Source organism: Camelus ferus, chromosome 5 (assembly GCF_009834535.1).
Source record: "Camelus ferus isolate YT-003-E chromosome 5, BCGSAC_Cfer_1.0, whole genome shotgun sequence".
Classification (NCBI taxonomy): Eukaryota; Metazoa; Chordata; class Mammalia; order Artiodactyla; family Camelidae; genus Camelus; species Camelus ferus.
The window spans coordinates 94,794,042-94,812,518 of NC_045700.1; the positions used below are offsets into that span (position 1 = coordinate 94,794,042).

Consider the following 18,477-nt stretch of genomic DNA (forward strand, 5'->3'; position numbering starts at 1 on the left):
CCTTCACAGGTTCTGGGCGGACATGAATTTTTGAAGGACAGCATTCGGCCAGGACAGTGATCTGAAATGTCACACGTGTGGTTTCCTGCTTCGAGGCTGAAGTGTGCGGCGGGGTGTGGCGTGCTCCTGAGCCCTTCAACCAGATAAGGAAGCCATTTTTTTTTCAGACGCAGCTACTGAATGTGATTCTTTACTTCGTCTTGGACTTGACGACACACAGCGAGAGGTCACAGACTGGCCTGAAATACTTGTTTGTTCTGTGTAAAACCCGTTAATAACCTTGTAACTGGGACAGGTTTTGCTCCCATTCTTGATCTGGCTATTTATAGTGAAACCTATTTTCTCGGAATTCACATGCATTGGTTTCCGTCAACAACCGGCACTGGTTTAACTAAAATGACTAGAATTTTTGGTTTTAAAAAATGGTTGCTGAGGATTGTGGCCTTTCTGTGGGACAAGGACGGAAGGAGGGGAACAGCGTGGCTGCCAGGCATCTGATGGCGATGCTCGGAGGAGGGTGGTGCAGTCACGGGACCGTTTACCAGGACTGGGGAGCTCGTGGGTTGGCGGGGCAGGTGGGGAGCGGGGGAGAGTTAAGTTCCTTTCTGAAAGTGTCATGTCTGAGGTAGCTGAGGGCTGCCCAGATGGAAAGGTCTAGCGAACATGGTAGCCTGGACCATGGGAGAGAGGGGGGAGTCAACTCATTCAGGGATGGTCGAAGCCACGTGGGTCCATGAGCTCTACTAAGGGGGGGGGGGGCTCGGATGGACAAAGAGCATGTACAGAAGAAGCTGCATCTGCACACAGCAGGAGCCTGGGGCAGAGGAGGGTCACCCAGCCTCGGAGGGAGATGAGCAGTGTCTCTTGCTGCAGAAAGACCTGAAAGGGTACAAGCAGGTCAGTGTCGCTGGAACCTTGCCGTAGGGAGGTCCCTGGTGGCCTCAGCCTGAGCCAGTTCCAGTTCTGTGAGGTCGTGCAGGTGGAAGGACCACGGTGGACTGATGCTCAGTGGGCCAGGAGTGGACACAGGGATTGGGGGTTGGGTCCATGGCGGAGACCCTGGCTTCCTCGCCGTGTGGTTCCCTCCCCACGGGTGCCTGCTGTTCGTCCCCTGCCCAAGGCTCTGCTGATGACAGCTCTTCAATGCTGGGCTCCACTCCTGACTCCCTGGGCCGGTTACAGTGGTTCTCCGAACTCTGAAAAGCACCGTGCTTTGCAGACTTGCTGCTCCGCACAGCATCTCCTGCGTCTCCTGTGGGATACCTAGGCCTCCTGTCACCGCGAGGATCACTTCAAGGCAAAGGCTGTTCTATGAGCTGAAAACCTCGATGAAAATCACGCTGGGCGGTACTGCGTGCTTGTTACAAACAGGCCTTCCCTTCACATTCCAGCAGCGCCATGAGTCGCTGCGGTCGGGGGAAAGCAGACTGAGCGGCCACTGGCCGGAGGTGGCAGAGCCGGTGCTGGACACCCTCTTCCCCTAGCGGACATCATGGGAGCAGATGTCCAGGGGACAGGGGTCTGGAGATGAGGCAACGAGTTCAAGTGCACAAATGCCGCCCTTGGAAGAAACAAGCTCTATTCTGTGCAAGGGCAAATGCTCCGAGGAGGCAGGGCTTCACTCTGTGTAAAAAGGAATGTTCCAAAAAATAGTGCTGCTCAAAAACCGAATGAACTTCCAGAATGAAGGTGTGAAGGTCTAGTCTCTGGAAGCATGTTTTGCTGCCTTCTTTGAGCTTTTTGGTTTGAATTCTAAAATTTTGAGCAAATATCATTTTATAAAATAATCATTCTAAAGGTACTTTTTCTACCTAGTGGCTGCAGAGTGTTTTATCTACATTTACCACACTTCATTTACTTACGCCCCCGTTCCCCTCGGCTGTGGGTGACGTGGAGGCGGACACCCACGTGGAGTCACCTTTGCGGGGTTGTCACTGGAAGCGAGATCGCCTGCTCTGAGGGATGCGTGCCTCTGTGAAGACTTGGAGCATGCTGGTTTTCACACCCTCTTGATTTAATTTTCCATTACATCGCAGAATTTCATGACAGCCAAGAATTCCCATTCATAACATTGCATGTAGGGTTTTCTCTAGAAGTTAATAAGCGACTTCACGGCCCACTGCGCTGTGCTGACGCTGAAAGATTTTTCAGTTTCTCACGTATCTTAAAGAACGCGTGCAATTTTAGTTATTCATGAGATATTTAAATAAGCATCTTACTGTTAAATAATGCAGCATTTCTTATTGTGGAAGAACCTATTTAATGATGGCTTTTTGAAGTTAACGAAACTTAAATCTAAGGGTTTCAAATAAATGTTAGGGTGAAATAAAATAGTAATTTAGTTTAAAAACAAAGAAATGGTGATTTTCTTATTTACCAGAGTGGAGTGTTCTCCTGATATATCTTTATATTTTGAAATAATTGTAAGAGCTGTGATTTTGAACAAAACACACAAATAAAGTAATCTGTAATCTACAAAACATGAGGGTCCCAACTTCTCTCCCTGATTTGAGAGTCAGCGTTGGACCCTGCTCTTCACGTAAGAGTGAGCTGGTTCCGAGAGATAGCTGCAGCTCAAAATATCTTAATTTGATGCCTCGCTGATTATCAGCACTATATATAAAAGTGGGTTTTTATTCTGAGTAACTCATTTCTTGCCATGAAACTGCCAAAAGCTACTAGAAAAATGAAAGAAATATATGCTCTTTATAAACTTGGTTAGTACTCAAGCTGGACGCTCTGTCAAAGCAACGTTGTGTGTCTGGGGAGGAGGCTGTTTGTCATTCCTGAGGATGGCTGCGGTGGCTGGTGTAGCGCGTGAAGCCCCCACAGCCTGCGTGGGTGATGCCACCTCCCCAGCCGGACGGGTGTTCCTTACTGACCAGAAGGAATCAACTCTAGGGTCTGGGGGCCAGTCCTTCCTTCCGGGTTGGATTTGCAGGGCTGCCTCTGACAGACAGTTTCCATGGCAACTCCCCTGCCGCTCCCACGGCCCCTGACCCCATGTGTCTTTTGTTCAGAACACCCGGCACCTGGGCCCTTTCCCGTGGCAGAGCCCCCGGGTCCTGGACGCACCACCAACCAGCCATGCGACTTGGGGCAAGTTATTTTGCCTTTTGGTGCCTCAGTGTCCTTGCTCGAAAAATGCCTGTGATTTGTGGGCTGTTGTAAGAATTATATAGGAGGATCCAGGCGTGTGGCAAGCTCTGGAGTCGGGCTCCTGTCCCCCAAATCGAGCACGTGGTTTGCTGTCTGTGCAAGGACATCGACAAGTCCCGGGAGGCACTGCACGCGTCGCGCAGCATGATCACTGTCGTAAAATTATCAGGCAGCCCCTATTCTCGGGCACCGGGAATTTTCTCTGTTCCTAGAGCTAGGGCGGGGGAGGACGAGGAGGTGAGGGCGGAGGGGGCCGAGGGGCAGGAGAAGCTGTCTTCCTGGTGCTGTAAACGGGAGCGCGTTTCATGCATGCATCCAGTACCGTCCACAGTGTGGTACCGATGGCTTCCATCTGGGGTGGACACAGACGTGTAATCAGGTGCCAGGAGCCGTGGTCCTGACACAGGGTCGGCCCGTCAGCCTCCTGTTCCTGCTGTTTGACCCTTAGACCCTGTGCTTCGCTCCCTAGTCTTTTTCATCTGTCCCATCCCCGGCCATTCTCTGTGCAGCTCCACCCACTCCCACGGCTTTAGCCCCCTCATTACTTCTCTGCGTCCTGCCCCAACCCCTCCTTTGAACTCAGCCTGAGGACCCCACATCCCCACCCCGCAACCCTGAACACTGAGCACCTCCATCCCCAGCCAGCCGCTGCCCTCCTGTGTCTCCCGTCCCCACCCCCTCACGGCTGGCTGAGCTAGACCCCACACACACCCGTTTCCCTCCCTCTTTGGAGTTGCAAACTCACGGGGTGACCCCACCTCAAACCTGTCTTCATCTTGGTATCCCAGTGACCCCAGCAAACACAAACCTCATGCCGCAGTTTTCCTCGTTACGAGCCTTAATGACTCCCTGGATAAATTTTAAACTCCCAGGATAACATGTGAGGCCTCTTAGCCCCCTTGCCCTCCCTCACCTGCTCTCTCTTTCCCACAGCATCTTGTGCTGCAAACATACCAAGCAACCAAACAACGTCTCCCGTGACTTTCCATTCTTCTAGACTCAGTTTGCCCTTCCTCCAGGAAGCCCTCCCTGACTTCCCCATGCCAGGGTAGGAGCATTCACAGTCGCCACATATTATCCTTTACAGTGTGTATCCTGAAGTTTGGTTTACAACAGTCTTCTTGCTGAATTAATGAAGACATTACCAACAAAGGTAGTAATTGCTGATTAAAGGAAATGTTTAATTTATTATAGTAACTATAGTACATGTTTATTGTAGAAAATAAGGAAAATTTAGACAATAGTAGAAAAAAAATTATGCCTCTTTCTGTGACCAGCCATAAGACCTGTTAACATTGTGCTTTATTCTCCTCCATTCTTTTATCTACAGATGTTTTTGAACATAGTCTCAAGTGTATGCTTGGAAATACTGCAATTTTTTTTCTCTCTTTTTAAGTGAAGAAGCACAACCTTAGTGCCGAATGCTCTGAAAGACATTTTACTGGTCACACAACATGGCACTGAGGATGTCCCACCGGGTCTTCTCTTCCCTGTTGGTGGACATGAAAAAGCTGTTTACAAGGTTTTTTCCCCCGATCGTGAATAACATTGCAGTGAGCACCTTTAAGAGTAAATAGCTTTTTATACTTCAAATGTTTCCTTAAATTAGAATATCAGAAGTGCAAATATAGGTTTTAAAGTATAAACATGTGTGAGGGTCCTGCACTTGTTTCCAGAACTGCTTTCCTGAAAGGTTGTATCCATTCACATTTGCATCTGTGTTGGGCGAAAGTAAGTGTCTCCGCACCGCCAGACTCAGGGCTGGGATTGCACTCAGCCTCTGTGAGTCTGAGAGCTGGACACTGGCGGCTAATTCTTTGTTTTTCGAAGTTCTTTTTCAAGTTGTCAAAACATGTCTTGGAGTATTAGTTGTTTTTCGTGTTGGTTTTGGGGGGGGGTGTTTGGGTTTTGGTGATTTGTAGATTACTTATTAACCTGTTTCATAGCTATTGAAATGTTTTTTCTTGGTTGAGTTCAAGAGTTGAACATCTTCTTCATTCCCTGAAAGAAACATGCCTCTCCCAGTGCTTGGCAGCCCTGTAATAGGTTCTCCACCAGGCTTATTTTAAGATGTTGAAGCCGTCACAGCTGAGTGAGCAGATGAATGAAAGCAGAAAGCTGGAGTTAGGTGGGACTAAAAGGATGGCTCCACCTCCGGTAAATGCGTCCACAAGCTCCTCTCTTTAAAAATAACCCATCTCCTTAAACAGTGGCAGGCTGTTCCATCACAGCGTTCCCTAGGAAACAGCTGCTGGCGGGCAGAAGCCTACCAGGTCTTCAGAAATTCCACCCACGTGTGAGATGTGTTCGCCTGACACAAAGCCTCGCTCGCCACTGCCCCAGGAGTCAGCTTGAATCAGCTTCTGGCAGAAGATCCGGAGAGTCTGAACGTATCTGAATGTCAGACCCCAGATCCCTTAATGAAAACCAGCTGGGACGAGTCATTTTTCCTGTGTTCTTGGATGTTTGACCAGTGAGGGTAGATGGTCCTAATTCCAAAAGGGAAAAAATAACGTATCTTCTGAGGAGGATTTGTCCGTTGGGTTTTTTCACAGAGAGGACACAGCCCTCAGCGCCCCGGGAGAGCCGTTTGCTGCTGTTGTAACACAGCTGGCGGGGCAGGAAGCCGTCCTGTTGGAGTGGAGGTCGCTCTGTCCTAGGTGTGACTGCTTGTCTAGGGGGCCTCACTCATCAAGGCTGGAATAATGTCATCTCTGGGGAGCAGTGACCAGGCCAGATCATGTCTGGAGGCGCCTTCCAACTGTGGTTTTGAGAAAGAGAAGAAAACATTTGTCTGAAGGGAGCAGGGGTTGGGTAGGAGAGAGCCAGGTCTGGGAGGGCGCAGTACAGGTGAGCTCCTGGTGTGGCTGGGCAGTTTGAAACCGGGTCAGCGGGCGTGTGTGACTCAGCCACAAGCCATGGTGTCCACGGTGGTGCCAGGAGTAACAGCACCCATCTTTCAAGGCTGTCAAGGCTTAAATGGGAGAAACACGCCAAGTGGCAATGCAGCGGCTGACACAGCATTCAGTGACCATCCAGCGAGGGTTCTGGAACCACGTTCGTGCAGGTTCTGCGTGTCTGGGCTCAGGTCTGGTGCCACTGCCCACTCGTTGCAGGACCCTGGCAAGCAGCTCCCTGTCTCTGCCTCAGTTTCCTCGTCCTGAAGCAGAGAGTTGGGTCCTTTCTCTCCATAGGGCTGTTGTGAGAGATAAAATCAAGTATCAGGCATTTTGACATCTGGTGCATAGTGTCAGCTCTTGTTTTTGTCGTCAGCCTCCCTGGGAAATGTTTTCCTTGAGACGCCAGCGGAGGGCGCTCACAGCTGTGGAGGGCAGCCAAGTCCCCCCCTTCAGAGATTCCCATCCGCTCGCTCCTCTTGCTTGTTTGTTTGTTTATTGAAGCATAGTGTTGGTTTCTGGTGTACAGCATGCTTCTGTCATACATGCACATACACACATTCATTTTCACATTCTTTTTCATTGTAAGTTCCTGCAAGATACTGAATCTAGTTCCCTGTGCTCTACAGAATATGAAAAGATGCACGGGAATCTGCAGGTCGTGTGTGGGAGAACCAGCCTATTGCATCTAAAAAGGGTCCAGGGATTCTGAACGAAGGGAACCCCTTCTGGTTCGTGTGGTGGTTTTTACTGTAACACCAGTATCTGCCTTTTCAAGTGATGAACAGTGAACTTGTGTCAGCCTGCAGTGGCGGCCGGGGACCGCGCACAGCGTGCACAGCACACACACCCTACGAGCAGTAACGGGCGGTTGTGAACTGCCGTGGAGATGCAGATCTGAGAGCCAGAGTCTCCTCACGTCAAGTCAGGCTCTGAAACACTTGATCTCGACCTATGAGAACTAATCCAGGCACCACCCGAGGTCCCATGAAAGCCAATTTGTTTGTCACAGTCAGAAACCCAGGACAGCCCAGAACAGATTCTCTTGCTGTTGGACACTTTCCAGTCAGAGGTGAGCCGTTCCAGGGACAGCACTTGTGTTGAGTCTTGTATTCTCAGGACGACTGCAGAGAAGTGCGGCAGGGGGAGCTGGCGGCGGGGGCAGGAGCCGGGGTGGAGGGGGCGGCTCTGGCCAAGGCTCAAGGGTTGCTGCGAGCTGAGCATCAGCTCCGTGGTCCTTCTCCCCTCGTCCGTGGTCCCCTCGGAGAAGCTGGCCGGGGGCGGGGCTGCCCACCAGCTCTGCAGTCTGGTCAGTACCGGCCGCACCCGGGTGCCTGTTTCCCTTGTGGACCAGACCGCCTCTCTATGTAAATCACAGCTAAGTGACGTGAACGACCAGTCTGGCAACATATTTCTTGGTGCTTTCCACTGTGGACCAGGCTGAGAGTTTCTTTTCCTCATCCTGATCTCTGCGTCTTTCACTAAATGATATCAATGGTCCAGTATTAGGTCCTCACGGTTTCCAGGAGTCTGTGGAAGCACATAACCCGCGTCTTATCTCAGGACATACAGTCACTGATGGACCCTTTACAGGGGAAGAGTCAGTGCCCTCCACTTCTTGTTTTTCTTACATTGAAGTGTAGTTGCTTTACAGTGTTGTGTTAGTTTCAGGTGTACAGTGAAGTGATTCAGTTACACATATACGTATATATGTTCTTTATCAAATTCTTTTCCATGATAGGTTATTATGTCCATTGCTTGTCTTGTGAGTGACTTTTTTAATGCAGTAGCAACTTAAAGTTTCCTAAAATAAGACGCAAAGTGTGATTCTTGGGCAAGAGAGTTAGACTTCTGTGTTCAATGAGAATTTAATATTTGACAAATTAAAAATTGAATACAGATAAAAGGTTTTTAAATTCTTAGGTACCCGTTATGATCATATTACTTGTTCAAACTGGAAGTAGAAAATTTTCTGCACCTGCACAACACAAATTTTATCTTGCCCTTAAAAAAATAATGACCCAATTTAAGTTTTTTTATATTTGGTTTATTATTCTGGTTATTCTAAGATAATGACTACTCTATCATACGTTGAGTTAAGAATGGATGATGCATATTTTAAAATATTTCCCTTGGCTTGAAGCTCTAAACAAAAGCTTTTAACATGATTCACCTTGTATTTTCAAGTATTACTATAGGTAAGCCACAAAATACTGACTCCCAGTGTCTTTATAGTTTCAGTGGGTCAGTTCTTCATAGAGCATGATGAAGTTCTTTTATAACCAGTGGAGTTGTTCAGACTTTTTAGATCAAGAACAGACTTAACAATGCGTGTATGTCACTCTGAGAGACGTAAGCGTGACCTTGTTTCCATGTAAAACAAAACTCTGACCTAGATTGACTCGTTACCGACGTTCCTCATCTGAGGGTTGGGTCCTCTTTTATTACAAACACTGTTAAGTTTTTGTAAATTGTTTTAGTGAAAAAAAGCGTGGAGATTCAGTGTTAGAATTTTGAAGTGACCACGAGGAGGCAGAACAGACTCCTCCGCGGCTGGTCTGTGAGATGAAGGGGAGACGGTGGGAGTGGCCGGTGGGGGTGCGCCAAGCGGCCTCCCGGAGGCTGAGTGACGTCTGGGAGTTTGCACTCTGCACTCTCTCAGGCTTCACAGGGAGGCTCCCCTTCCCGCTTCCCTTGGAATCACTTCTTGTTTCCTTGGAAACGCAGAGCTGTGCTTTCTGCTTGCCCCTCCTCCCCCCGGGCCTGGCACCGTTTGGGGATATTTCCACTCAGTTCCCAGCACGTCGCACGGCTGTCATTCATTACTAACGTGTGCAGTTATTTAGCATCAGTCCTCCCCCTGGAGGCGTGACTGCCCCGCCGTGTGCACTGTTACCTGGGCAGCGGGCAGGGTCTCTGAGGGTGGCAGCCCTCCCCCGCAACATGATGCTTGAGTGAATGAGTCAGTGGGTGAGATGTGATGACGCTGGCAGCGATGGGGGGCTGGCATTTGGGACCATGCTGACCACTCTTAGGATGCACACTGTGGCCTGATATAAGGCGGTGGCCCTGGGAGCACACTGCAGTGACGTTAAGAGAGGAAACCAACTTGGTGGTTAACTGCAGGGGAAGGGAGGGGACTGCGCTGTCGGGACAAGGACCAGCCTGGGCATGTGAGGGTGTTTCCTGACATCCAGGTGTGACTGTGCCCGTGTCCTTACAGCAGCTGGGATGTTGTCATGTCATTGCCCCTCCTTCACAAGTGAGAGAGCTGAGGCACAGCAATGTTAAATTATGCTTCTTAGGAGGCACTGGCTGGTAGCACCCCTCAGAAGAGGAAAGATTCTAGGAAGCAACAGGAGTTCTGTTTTGAAGACATTGAGGTTGAGGTGACTTTGGGGCATCCGGGTAGATATGCCTGTGTGGCAGGTGGGCTGAAACTTGGATGAGTCAAGAGAAAAGAAATACAGATATGGTGTTGGGAGATGTCTGGGTCATGGTCAAAGTAGCACGGCCAAAAGGAGGTCTTACAGGAAAGAGTTCTGAAGACCACCCAGGAGTCCTAAAGTCTGTGCCCTACCCTCGCCCCGTGGGCATAGCTGTGTGTTCACTTTATTTTCTGTGGCATTCAGAAATAGGTATAACATCAGATGGCCAACAAGCACAGGAAAAGATGCTCAACATTGCTAATTATTAGAGAAGTGCAAATCAGACGGCAGTGAGGTACCACCCCATACTGGTCGGAATGGCCATCATCAAGACGTCTACAAACAGTAGACGCTGGAGAGGGTGTGGAGAGAAAGGAGCCCTCCCGCACTGCTGGTGGGGATATAAACTGGTGCAGCCACTGTGGAAAACAGTATGGAGATTCTTTTAAAACAACTAAAAATAGAGTTACCATGTGATCCAGCAATCCCACTCCTGGGCATTTATCTGGAGAAAACTCTTATTCAAAAAGACAAGCACCCTAATGTTCATAGCAGCACTATTTACAATAGCCAAGACATGGAAGCAAGCTAAATGTGCATCAGCAGATGACTGGATAAACAAGATGTGGTGTGTGTATATACACTCACACGATGGAATATTACTCAGCCATAAAAGAGAATGAAATATTACCATTTGCAGCAACATGAATGGACCTAGAGATTATACTAAGTGAAGTGAGTCATGCAGAGAAAGACAAATATTACATGACATCACTTATATGTGGAATCCAAAAAAATGATACAAAGGAACTTATTTACAAAAAGAAACAGACCCATGGACATAGTAAATAAACTTACGGTTACCAAAGGGGAAAGGGGGGAGGGATAAATTTGGAGCCTGGGATAAACAGATACACATGACTGTATAAAAAATAAGTAAACAACAAGATCCTACTGTAGAGCACAGGGAACTATAATCAATAGCCTACAGAAACCTGTAATGTAAAAGAATCTGAAAAAGAATATATATGTACATGAATCACTTTGTTGTTCCTGAAACTCGCACAGCACTGTAAACAACTGTACTTCAGTAAAGAAAGAAATAAGTATAATATGATCAATAAAGTGGAAAATTGCTGTTTGCTGTCTGCAGGGTGGTTGGCAGTCTCAGCTGCATGAGAGAGATGTGGCTTTGCATTAGTACTAGTCTGTCTTTCAGAACTTTAAAAAAACCCTGTATTGGTGATCAATCATGTGACTTCTTATAGCAAAAATTAGGGAAGAAAAAGAACTGGATTTGACATCTTGAAAGACCCAGAAAAATTCTGAACTTTGGGTCCGATAATCCCCCAAGGGCCTTCCGTTAGATTTCAAGGGATGCCTGAAATTGGGTAGGAGAAAAGGCAGCGCTGCCTCCCGTAATGAATGGAGGCCAGAAACCTCCGTAGTATTAAGAGTATGTGTGACTTCGTGTCCAATACAAGTACCCACTAGTGTTAGTCACTTAATGGTGGCTGCAGACAGCGGGGGAAATTCATGGTGCTGTGTCCACGTTACGGTGGCCATGCGCTCTTGTCACTCACGCGCTGACGAAGCAGCAGCTCTCGTGCAGGTGCTGGTTGTTGAGCTGCTGCCTCTCCGCTCCAGCCCCACCTCGCCCCTCCTCACCGGCCCTGTGATCCCTGTGATGCTGGGGCGGGAGCCCCGCACCTCATCTCCCCTGGGCCCTAGAGGGCGGCCGGGAGGCAGAGGAAGGAGGCAGGACCTTCCTGCTTCCTGTTTCTGTAAGCATCTCCCCAGCAACAGCTCTTCGCCAGGGCGCCCCGGTTGGTTCCGCCTCTCACGCTCCCAGAAACCACCACAATGGAGCGCCGTGCTTCTGAGCCTCTGGGGTGCAGCAGCCCCGTCCTCTGTCCCCCAGCTCTGGCTGCCCCCCGGGCTATTACCTCTATGTTCCCCGCGTCCCCGGGCCCTCTCGGTCACCCGACACCTGGTCGGTGGGGCCCCTGTACTTCTATTAACGTAACTGGTATGATTTCTTTTTTCCTGCCTGGACTGTGATTGATACAATATATCACAATTTTAAAATATATTTTGATAATATATTTCAGAATAATCCCTTTTCTTTATAATCCTATGTACTTTGTTTTAAGCTTTTGAAAACCATTCTGAGAATGGCCACGGCCTTTACCAGCCTGCTGCCGGCACCACCCAGGACACGAAACAGGGAAGGACTGGGGCGGGCTAGGCAGCCTGTTAACTGCAGTTTCCTCCGTCAGGCAGAAGCCTCCGGGAACACAAAGCATGAAGGCTTTGCTTTCCATTCTTGCTTTATTTTCAGATAAAGGAACAGAGGAAAATGAAACTTTGTGTTATTGCCCCCTTCAAAGTAGTACATGCTTGTCAAAAACAATTGGAGAAGGAAACAAAAAGTGATCTATATTCTTATTACAACATAAAGCAACCATGGCTGTATTTTGATTGATTTCTGTAGAGTCTTTGTTCTATAATTCTATCACACTTTATTCCAAATGTGGGCCATATATAATCATAGATATTACATCTGAAAACTTCGATGTTTTTAACTCTTAGAAACTTAACTCTTTGTTGCTTCACTGTGGGACAGTTTCTTCTTTTTCAAAAGTCTGCACCATACGAGAGTCTCTTCACCCAAAAAGAGAAGTTCCTGACCTTCGGTTGCCTAATACTCTGCTTCGGAGACACAGTCATGCCTCCTTATCTGGCCTTTGAAGCTCAAGTCCAGCCATCTCGAGCAGAACTCTCACCTAGGAAGCAGCTGAGTGCCTGAAAGAAATTAACTGTCCCAGAGTTCGGGCCACTTGAGCTAGAAGAGTGATGTGGCTACTCCTACAAGAGCCTCACGGCTTAGAGTCCCGTTCGTCTGCCGGCCCGTGGGCCTAACAGGCTTATACATCCCCTTCCCCAGGGTGGAGTGTGCGGGCTGTGTGTCCCCACGCTGAGGTGCAGCTGGGACCGAAGCCGCAGCGGGCGCGGCAGGAAGGCATGGGGGAGGGGCGGCGGGCCTGGGACAAAAGTGAGCGCACATGTCCCATTGTAAATGGTGACTGGTTACATTAGATTTAGGTGAAATGCGCCTTGGAGGGCTCTGTAAGTCTATGCACTCTGCAGACCAAACACCTGCGCTGTGCTGGCGGCCAGCGTTGTATTTATTTAAATATTGATTACAGAACAGTAATCCTTCTAAGCCGTCCAAGCGAGGTGCTGGCACTACTCCTGTTGTAGAGATGAGAAGACTGAGGCGTTGGGAGGGGCTTTAGAATTGGCTCAAGGCCGACAGCAAGTTGCAGGCAGCTGCCAGGCAGCGCGGGCCCGGGTCTGAGTGTCCTCCTTCCGCGCTGCCTGTCCCGGCAGAGACACTGACAGGGAAGATCACGACGAGCTTTTCATTGACTTGAGGCCTAACCTTCGAGCTGCTTTGCCTGTTTATCTTTATTGGTCAGAACTGGATTCTGGCCCTTAGGCAAGAGTGTCTTGTTCTGAGACTTGCGATTTGTTTCCTTTCAAGGACTTTTATCAGGCAACTGACAACAGATTTTCTGTTTACCTTCCAGGCAACTTCAGTGCTACTTAAATTCTAACAAGCCTGGAGTCCGGCCCTGTGTTATTATTACAGTACAGGCATGAACTCACAAGGCTGCTGAGTCCCTCTTACTCCCCTCATTGTGGAGCCTCCACTTTAAGAAGAGACAGCCAGCCGGGGCTAGAGGAACGCTGCAGTGATGGGAGCACTTGTTTAGGCAGGATCAAGACACCGGCCGTGTAACTGCTGAGGGGAGGAGACAAACTTCGTAACTGCTTGCAGACCACGTGTATGTCTAATCCAAAAATTCAGAGTTCAGTGAAATAGTTTGTAATGCTATAAACTAAAATCCATAGCGTTCCCATACCCCACAGTTTTTTTCTAAAGTAATAGCAAAAAGATAAGATCCCATTTAAAATAGCATTTAGGAACACAGAGATATGCAGGACCTGGGCGAAGAAAACTGTAGCAATATACTGAAGGCCGTGCCAGATTAAAACATGGAAACATCTTGTTTCTGAACTAGAAGACTGAGTGTTGCAAAGATGTTCATCCGTCCCCCAGTGATTTATAAATATGATGTAAGTCTAGTAAAACCCCAGGTCAGGGGGCAAGGCCGGCTTACAGCTTAGTGAACAGCCCCCGACGTTGATCTGGAAAAATAAATACAGAGCTCAGCCGAGCAGCTTTTGGAAAAGAATAATGAGGGTGGTTTCCAACTTTTTTGTAGCCTGCAGGTTCTTTGTTCAAACAGAATCCTACCTCCCCTTCACATACTTTGCAGTGGGTCCTTTGCTCCTTCCTGAATAAAGTTCAAGTTCCTTAAACTATTATTTTAAAAAAAAATAGCATTCTAACAATATCTAAAGGTACTCTGAAAAGCAATGAAATTCCCACGATTTCAACACTGAGTTACAGCAGCTCTTTTGTTTACTGAGTTTCCTTCCAGTCTTTGTCTGTCTGCGTCCACTGGTACAGAGTCATGTTCACAGTATACTTGTCTAAGGACCAAAAACACCGAAAGCTTGGCTTTGGAGAGATCAGTAAGGCCAAAATTTGAGGCTCGAAAGGGGCAAAGAGGACAAAGCTCTGAGTGCTCAAAAATGCTGACTAAAGCTTTAAAACGAATCCAAGCCAATTACGAACCTTGGGGCTCTTCCCTGTGGCTTCCTAACCCTGTATGTACATTGTCATTCCAGAGTCCCTCATCTTGCAGGAAAAATCACCCGGGTACTTGAGAATAACAGAGTGTGTGGCAGGGTCTCAGTGACCATACCTCTTCATGCCAGCCTGAGGTTCCCCTGTTCGCCTGCCACCTGCCTGGTGGCTGCATCTTCCCTGTGTTACAGGGGAAATAAGGAGGTCCTGGAAGTCACCCCAAACTACAGCCTAGTTGGCAGCAGAGCAGGGATTGCAACCAGCTCTTCTCCCAGGCCTCTGCTTTGGGGGCTTGACAGCTTCCATGGAGCCACAGCGCTAGCTGTGCGCACTGCGCCGGCTGCCTGCACCCCGCGTTTTCATCAGGCCTTCCCCGAGGGTCCAGGAAGCAAACCTCAGTTCTTTGACCTTCTCAGTTCCAGCGTTCACCATCACGCACTTGGCCTCGGGGTGGCCGCACCATCTCTGAAATCTCAGCCCCAAACTTCCCACCTCCGGCCCACTTCCTGCCTTTCAGTGTCTGGCACTGACTTTCTTGTTTTTTCTGACAACAGCTAGCCCTGCTTTTGTGTTCCTGCTTGAAAAAAAGAAGACCAGAAATCTAAAAAAATGATACAAATGAACTTAATTACAAAATAGAAACTGATTCACAGACATAGAAAACAAACGTATGGTTACCGAAGGGGAAAGGCGGGAAGGGATAGTTGGGAGTTTGGAATCAGCAGATATAAACAACCATGTAAAGTAGATAAACAACAAAGTCCTGCTGTGCAGCACAGGGAACTATATCCAATACCTGGTAATAACCTGTAATGAAAAAGAATATATGTGTCTAACTGAATCACTATGCTGTACACTAGAAACTAACACAATAATTGTAAATCAACTGCACTTCCATTTAAAAAAAAAAGAGGGCCCCAGGTATTAGATGCTTGTTGAAATAGGCTATCTTGACATTATTTCTGTGCACATTCCGCTGTGGCTCTGTCGGGGCGTGACTTGCCCGCATAAGGTGACGAGTCAATGTGCTTCTCCAACGTGGGTGCCTTGGGGGAAGGCACAAGTCTGTCTAGATCAGGGGTTCTCAGGGGGTTCCCGTTGCTTTCCAGGGGACATCTGGCAATGGCTGGAGACACTTCCGGGGATCACAGGTAGGGTGGCGAGTGCTGCTGGCACCTCATGTGTGGCGGCCAGGGACGCTGCTGGTCACCCTGTGATGCACAGAACAGCGCCCCATCAAAGGATTATTTGACCTAAAACGTCAATGGTGCTACGGTTAAGAAACTCTGCTCTGTATTTATATTAGAGTTTCCCCATAAAATCTAATCCCACATTTAATACAGATGCCTCAACAGAAGTGGGGTTAAGAGGAGGGGGCTTCATTGTAATCTGAGTAACAAAGATCAAACGCACTGTCAGAAGAGGCATTTGGGAAACCTGCAGTGGACTTAGGAACCCCGCCCTCCCATTAATGAAAGGCGGGTCGAAGCTGCCCGGCGAGGTGCTGGGTATAAAGGTGCTTTTAATTGACCTCTGCTGCTGCTCAGAGATGACGTGGTCAGGAGTGGCTATTTGATCTCCAGTTATTCCAGAATTTCCACTGTCATGCTAAACATGTCTCTCCAGACTGCTGTTCTTTGCTCTTCCTTAAACTTCTCTTGAAGTTGACCTAAAATCTTCATTTTTCGGAGGTGAGGCTTTTGTGTTCTATGTTAAAGTCTTCTGTAAAGATATCTGGTTCTTAAAAATTGATGATTTTAAAAAAAAAAACCTGCTTATAGTCTGGGACTTCTGTGGAGGCTGATAGTTGATGACTTTTCTTTGAACTGTACTTTGGGGGCAGAAATGCAGAGGGGAAGACCCTTATTTTAGGGTGTGGACATGTGTTTGTAGTGCTGTGCTGTGCTAACATGGGTTACAGTCTTGCTTTTTCTCTAGGAAAGGTCTTTTTCTTAGAAAGATTACTTTAGGGATGCTGTTTTAGGAATATCTGTACCTTAGGTTGGAAGGTTGCTTGCTTCTGATGTTTTTGTCTGTTGTTCAGTCAAGCTGCCTTCAAATCAAGCTGTTTAGCAGGAGTGCCTGATTTTTAAATCTTTGAATTCATCTTATGTGCACACAAATTTCCCTGTTTGCTATGGGTACTGTTTAAATTCAGATTATAAATTCCTATATCCCTACACTTCCTTTCTGTGAATGACTTTTGTCAATCACATTTGTAGCCTGATTGATTTCTGGATTTTTACAGCTAACAGAGTAAAGATTTGTTTCATGGCTTTGATTGTTAAGAACATTCTCTCTCCTAGAATGTTAAATTCATAGGCAAGATTAATGAAGCCAACACCAAATAAATGGGTGAGTATCTGGAAGAAATACTGCTTTTATTTTTTTAAGTATAATTTTCTATCCCTGAATATATATTGAAGCGTTTCATTTATTTCTTATCAGTGGGGTACTCTGTTAGCCAGTGAGTAAAGTGGTTGAACGTAAAGCGTATTTTCCCATGTCACTACCTATTCAGATCAAACGTATTTTAAATGGACTATTCTGAGAGCATACATTGATATCTTCTTCTTTGCATTAGAGTTGACTTAGAGGGACTTTTCAGAGTCCTTTTCTAAATGACTGAGAAATACGTAATGGATTTGAGTTGTTTTGTTCTCAACATTTTTGTAAAATAATTGGTTGATATTCGCAGTATGTTTTGTTCGTGAAAAACACTTGGTTTTCCTAAGAGATGCTTTATTGGAGGTGTCGGTGGCCATCTCCTTGGTGGTGATATTTGGGGGTGCTTCTGTGATCACTCTGGTCCGGTTTCAAGGGTCAGCAGTTCTGAGGAATGGATTAGAAAAATGGATACTCCTTTCACGCCCAATATTGCTGTGGACTTAAGAGTAAACTAAGTTAGAAATTACCTTGGATGTGGATGGATTTTACCCTCTGACAACACTGTTGGGCTTCCTGGAGCCCCGGGGAAGGGATCTGTGCCCAGGTACTGAAACCGCCCCGCCTTCAATTTCTGTTCCTCCAGCTCTTCCTCCCTCAGTTCTGTGGTCCGCAGTCGATGCAGCAGACCCGTGCTTCTGGTTCTCTCTCCCCTCCTGGCCATTTTGGTATTTTCATCCCCACTTAGCTCAGAATCAGGCCAAAGCCTGAAAGCCCATAAGCGCCCCCGCCCTTGCCCCGCCCCACCTCGGGCTGTTCCTGGAGGAGGGTCAGCCATCTTCCCCGCCCCCGCTGCGTGCTCCTTCACTCCCCCTGACTTCCCCTTTCCAGCCTCCAAACAGGCTCAAGTGTCTTCCATCCCTGCAGACAGACAAATGGACAAACCTCTCCCCGCCCAAACCCTCCCCTTGAGTGTCCTCCTCCCGGGCTGTAATCTGCCATTTACTGTAAGTGCAGAAATCTTTGAAAATGCTTAATTGTAGAGTTTCAACAAGAGACTACAACAGCCAATGTTTTTCTAGTTGCAAATTAAGGGCAACTAGAAAACCCTGTTTCTCTTCACTCCATCTGCCTGTTTAACCCTGATACTCACACCAGCCTTCTAAAGAGGGGCTTCCCGAAGGTGCCTGTATTTTCTGTTTCTCTCACTGCCCATTGTCTTGGCTTGTTTCTTAACACTCCTCTTATTCATTAGAGGCAGAAGTCTCAAGATTCCTTCCTTCAGCCTCTATTCTGTTATACACCTGCTACCATTTTTTATCACCACCTTAAACCAGTTCGTGCTTCTGGTGCCAAAGTGCCCGTGGGACCCCTCCATCCAGGCTTTCTGCCACCACTTCATATTCAGTCCAACCAAAACTCAAACTCATCACCTGCCTTAGAAAGTTTGAAGGGATTTTTAAAAAATCTGTTAGATGAAAAAGAAGGATGGTGAATCACTGGGCGCTATAGGTAGTTATGCAAAAAAAAAAAAAAAAAAAACCCCGAAGACACGCCGTCTTAAAAGGACAGGTTCTATTCCCAATTGCTACCAAAATATAAAGTATTTAAGATCAAGGAGAGTCCGTGATAAGCTATCAGAGTCGTCCGTTTTATCGGGAGACTCATCCATCCATCCATCCATCCATCCACCCACCCTTCCATCAGTTATGAAGTGCCCCCCATGCTCCCAGGTGAGCACATGCTCCCATTCCAGAAGAGCTCACGCGTGGTCTGGAGTAAGGACTGAGTCATCGGCAGCTGTGAGAAGGAAGTACGTGGTTGTAGGACACCCTGCACAGGTGTGTGCTCAGTAAGCAGGGGCAAATGATGCTAGAAGTGCTGGAAA

The 18,477-nt window shown here is 47.7% G+C and overlaps 1 protein-coding gene across 43 annotated transcripts in view; it reads left to right on the forward strand.

Annotated features, from left to right (window-relative positions):
- Window positions 1-18,477, forward strand: part of LRRFIP1 (LRR binding FLII interacting protein 1) — a 142,898-nt gene that overhangs the window by 35,234 nt on the left and 89,187 nt on the right. Inside the window, exon 1 of one of the 43 annotated variants that reach the window (XM_032480629.1) lies at window positions 15,799-15,895. The exons of the other annotated variants lie outside the window; for them this stretch is intronic. The gene's annotated coding sequence lies outside the window, so the exon portion shown is untranslated. Of the gene's footprint in view, window positions 1-15,798; window positions 15,896-18,477 lie in introns of those variants that run through there. 43 annotated transcript variants of the gene reach the window in all.